Source organism: Malus domestica, chromosome 11, assembly GCF_042453785.1.
Source record: "Malus domestica chromosome 11, GDT2T_hap1".
NCBI classification, from domain to species: domain Eukaryota; kingdom Viridiplantae; phylum Streptophyta; class Magnoliopsida; order Rosales; family Rosaceae; genus Malus; species Malus domestica.
Window position 1 is genome coordinate 24,458,252 of NC_091671.1, and position 5,386 is coordinate 24,463,637.

Below are 5,386 nucleotides of genomic sequence, written 5' to 3' on the forward strand. Positions count from 1 at the left end.
CTGGTGAGGGATCTAATTTCCTCCGACCTGATCGCGAGGGATTTAGTTGGTTTTGAGATTCAACAAGGTACTCATCTAACTTCCCTAGCATTTTGGAACAATTTTAGAGTGGTTTGAATGTTGGATCACTCAGGGTCGTGAAGTTCCAGGTTTAGCCTGAGGTTTCGAAGGTTTTTTCTACCACTTTCGGTCGGTTTTAGGACCTAAAATAAGTATGATTGTGTTCTTCTAATTGAGAGTTTCAAATTCATATAAAATTCGTGAAATTTGGTTGAGAAATGAAGTAGTTATAAGCTTTAGAATTTTTTCCAGAAACCGGCGACACAGACGGCGGATTCCGGCGAAGCCAGAAGGAGGAGAATATTCTGTCAACTTTGACGGAATATACTGACTGCATTAGGTAACTTCGTTAGTTTTTAAACTGAATATTCTACTATTTAATGAAATATTCCCTAACGCCGTTAGGGATTCTGTCAGTGTGCCAAGCACGTGCCTGCGTGTGGCCGGTGCGTGAGGGCGCGTGTGACGTCTAAAAATTATTGTGAAAATATGGGGGTGTTCGTGTTATCGAGTAGATCATGTTGGTATATTCAAACATCTTATTTGAGCAACGTATGAAAAGTTATTCCTAAGGTTTGTGTATGTGCTTTAAATTAATGTAAAATTAGTTATTTCGCATATAGGTGAGACGTACCCTGAGGACGAGCATGGACAAGCGAGGCTAGGGGGCTACGATCCTCCTACTTATCAGTGAATGGGCATTTTCTTTATATATATATATATGATATGATTTCCAAAACGTTTTCTTAAAATGATTTATGCTTTGAATGCCATGTCGTAATGAGTTGCACTTTGAGTATTGCACTGTTATACTTGTGAATTATGTTATGTAATGTTGTGGAGACTCAGGTAAGCTTCAGGTGAGTATGATGTGATTGAATGGGTTGTGTTGCATTGGTATGCATATATTTATTTAGAGCTCATCATGGTTGCACCCGGTTTTAGTGCTCCTACCCGGGGATTAGGGCACAGCCTTCACGTGATCGTTCACCTCCCGCACCGCACGCTCACCTTGGATCCAAGTCTGGTGCCAGCCTATCGTACAGTTCACAATAGGTGGTTCCGACTCGTAGGTGACTCGCGATTTATCGCACAACCTTCACGTGGTCGTAGCACTTAAGTGTACATGTTTATACCTAGCCTGTCGTACAGGTCACATTAGGTGACTCCGACTCGTGTGCTAGCCTAGGTTGATGAGCTATAGTCCAGTCGTACAAGTCACATTAAGTGACTTCGACTGGCGTGTTATTCTACATTTATTCTACACCTGGCTTACATGATTTGTACGTTATGACATGGCATATTTTGGGTTTCATTGCTCTTGTGCGTTATTTTATATATATATGTAGTACTATTTTCTGGAAACTATATAGGTTTTATAGTGAGGGGTTATTATGTTCAGAAAAGATAAATGTGTTTTCAAACGTTTTGTTTTTTCCCACTCACCCGTCTGTTTTGCGCTCCTCCAGGTTCTAGGTAGTTGATCGTCTTTGGTGGCTCACGAGGACTTCACGGCGGTTCTGACATATCCATAAATAAGCAGGGATCTGCTCCCTGTTTTGTATAATTAGCACTTAGTTGGTTTGACTGCGCTGTTGGATTGCCTATGGTCTGAATACTTATATTTGGTACTTGACCACTTTCACGCACTTATTTATTATCACAAGTTAGATTAGCTTAGGTTGGTTTTTATTTATTCGCATTTTCTTATTATCGTTTACACTTTTGTTGCGCACTTGGTTACGTCACCCTTACGTGATGGCCAACATGTCTGGACCTGGGTTGGGATGTGTCATGTGCACACCATGCACATGCACAATAGATGAATAGAAATAGGATTTTTTTATACCTTTTCTGATTCCTCTCCTCCCCCTCTCTCTACGTAGTCTACACTCTCTTCTTCCCAACCCGCATTCAATTTCTTCATAAATTACTAACCCTAACCCCTTTCAATATGTGATCTGGGTTTTAAAGTGCGAGAGTTGTACTTGAGTTTGATAGCAGATAGCGATCTGCAAAGTTCAAACCCATTTCCAATTTCTGTGAATGCTCTAGAGTCTGTCTCTCTCTCTCTTATTCTCCGAAGGAAAAAGACAATGGAGTCCACCGTCCTCCTACATGTTGTCATCGGAGGCCCTACAAAGACGCTTATCACCGCTGCCGCCCAAATCACCTTTAGCAATTACTTTCGTTTCCATATGAGTACGTCTCCCGATTCTCTCATAATTCGCTTCTTTTTCCCCAATTCTTACATTTTCCTAACACTAAATTTCATCCTAATCTGATCCAATTTTGTAAGTCTGAGCAATCATGTTTCTGTAAGTATTTGAGTATCTAATTGCGGTGTTTGTTGGTGGTTACTTTTGTTGTTTTCTTAGGAATTTAACATTGAGAAGCTGCATGTGGTTAGAGGCTGAGAAGAGAAGATTAAGCACATGTTTGATAAATTATTTTTTTTTTGGTCAAAAAGAAAAGCATGTGATTTTTGTTACTCAAACTCTCATTCGGCATGTATACTTGTGTTTATTTTAAATATTGATTAGTTTTAATTTTCAGTATTGTAATCAGACTTGTTAATTGCACTTGTGCTTGAACGAGTTGAGGACATAACAGAACAAATTCAATAATACTTTAATTAAGTACAGATTATTCGTTCCGGTGTACCGCATGGTGATTGGCGTGATTATTGTTGTGCTGCATGATTATTCTGAACTTTTAGTTCTTGTGGGTAGAGAATTATGGGTTTTTATTATAAGTGGTCCTTGAACCAGTTTTATGTTTAGATGTGCCTAATCTGTAGTTTAATGAACTTTCTAGACTTGTATTGGTTCTTTATGAGCTGATATGGTTTTCATAATGTTGCATGTTATTGATTTCAGTTCAATAGAAGGAGCATATGGTGTTATAAGAATGCAATATTTACTTTAATAATCTCAATAGTAATAAGGATATGACTTCTGAGTTTGGGGTGCTGCAAATGACTAAAGCTTATAGTTTTCTACTTGTTCCTTACCTCTATGTCATTTGTGATGGACCAACCTTATCAAGTTTTAGGAGTAAAGACCTTCTGACGGTCGTCAAAGATCAACGACCAAGACTTGGTTAGTTTCATATATGTTAGAGCCAATGTTAGTCAAAGAATATGTTAAAGTTTGCTAACTTTGTTTAGCTGAGTTGTCTTCTAGTTAATCTATGTATATCTGAGTATTTAGTCAGTTTTGTAACCATTATTCTCCCGTAATGTAAAAATTATCTATCTATCTAACATGTTTTAACTAGTTGAATTTAATATCAATAACTCGATCATCTCCCATTTAGGGACTGCTACATGGTTCTAATGAAGCATGTCATTTGAAAGAGATTGTTTTAACCAAGGAACCCGAACCCACCAATGCACAGGAGCGTACAAGAGCCTGCTCGTATTCAAAAGGTAAGGGTTGCATATATGTGAAGTGGGATTAAGACTTAGTTGAGTTTATATTGCTTTTTATGTCTGCTACTTTCTTGGGGACTGATGATTTCATTCTTCCTCAAGTCCAGATAATAATGTTTTATTTCCATATAAGATTTCTTGTGCATGTAATTCATGTTTTATTACTTCTAAGTTTAATTGAAACATGTTGTGTTGTCACGTAGGATGACGGTAATGTGAATTCAAATGGACGACTCCAGGGGAGCCTTGAAGTTTCTAGGGCCTATGGAGATTGCTAGTTCAAAAAGGTTCTATTTTCTCTTCTTTAACGCTTTCCCCTCTGGTTATTTGTTTCCTTTGTTTTGAATGTAACATAAAACTTTATAGCTCTATATTGGAAGAGATCAAATCTGTTAAACTTGTGCTATTATTAGTAAATATAGCTCTAAGTTATTATAAATTGGGAATTTTATTTTTAGAAAGAAAGCCTATGTGAATGATTATTTTGTAATTACTAAATATGCTTTAGTTTATTCATCCACTTCTCTGGGGACAAAACCATATTACTTTACTCTGCAAAAGATGGTTGAATTGAATGTTAATGTACTAGATGCTTTGATTGTTTATCTCTGTTTTCCCATTGAATGAATTAACTGCTCAGTAACTTTAGCTGAATGCATCGGTCTGTGACAACCATAAATTATCAACAACTACTAGAATGTTAAGCAATGTAATATAGTTGTTCAATATATTTGCTAACTATTATATGATAATAAACATGAGGACTATGTATCCTTGTTATCTTGAACGCCTACCATGTCCTAAACTACCTTAATGCGAAGAGTTCCAAATATGTAAATACGCACTATATACACTGTATGTATACGACATGCACATGATATGCACACGACATGCATATGATATGCACACTGTTGGGGCCCAATTGTCATGCAAAGCCTACATTCATGTCCAAGCACATGCCAAGGCACGAGATCGACGAAGAATATGTTTACAAGCATGCCATGCTGCAGTGATTAAGCTGGATGTTCACGCCATGCTCATGCCTATTCATCACGCCATGCTTCCTTAGCCACAAATCATGCTAACCCCAAGTCACATACTCAAAGCTTGCCAAGTGGATTGTGATGTGGATGGTTAAGGAAGGTTATCGGGCCTATGTGAAATCAGGGTCATGGAAGACTTTGGGTTGCTTAGGTGCCCAAAGATTGTAGCCCATACCCTTTCTATTCCATGCAGGCGTCATTGAGAGAGAACTAGCCCAATTTATCCCTTTCCCTAGCAAGCTAACCCCCCTAGTTAGGATTAAACTAGATTCTTGCATTAAATCCATGTTAAGCCCAGCAAGTAAGGCATTTAATGCTGACTTTCCCTTCCCAACCTGCAAAGATAGCTAGCGCGCAAAAGCTGTGAAACGTGTTACCAGTTTTAGCGCATGCGGAAGCCACCTCGGGAAAGCCGTGTCTCAGGAAAAAACAATCTGCAGGTCTCAACAATGCATCTAGTTTACACCAAAAGGAGAATAATATGATAGAAAAGGAGGGAAGACCAAGCCACAAAGGGATATTCCCTTGAAATCTAGAAAAGAACCCTTCACCTACATAAGGAGGGGGAGAAGCCATTACAGGGAGGAACACAAAAGGAGAAATAGAGAAAACGCAGTAAGATAGAATCACCCAGGAAGAAGCCCAGAGAGTTCCATTTTAGTCCAAAAGTTTACTCCAAGCCTCAAGCATCACCATTCATGCAACCTTAGCAATTTCCATAGCCTTCTATCAAACATATCAACCATTAGAAGCCTTGCTATCACCCTAGGAAAGGCCAAAACATGCAGTTAAGAATGCCATGCAACCATGCCAACCTTTTCTTTCTTGTAAACTGAATTTTCTAGCTTCC

The 5,386-nt window shown here is 38.5% G+C and overlaps 1 long non-coding RNA gene across 2 annotated transcripts; it reads left to right on the forward strand.

The window, feature by feature from the left end:
• The first annotated feature begins 1,905 nt into the window (after positions 1-1,905).
• Positions 1,906-4,030, forward strand: LOC103420636 (uncharacterized). Of its 2 annotated transcripts, XR_011573445.1 has the most exons (4): positions 1,906-2,262; positions 2,439-2,567; positions 3,379-3,490; positions 3,697-4,030. It is a non-coding gene; the product is annotated as an uncharacterized lncRNA (long non-coding RNA). The 2 variants fall into 2 exon arrangements; XR_527111.4 differs by lacking the exon at positions 2,439-2,567.
• The last annotated feature ends 1,356 nt before the right edge of the window (positions 4,031-5,386 follow it).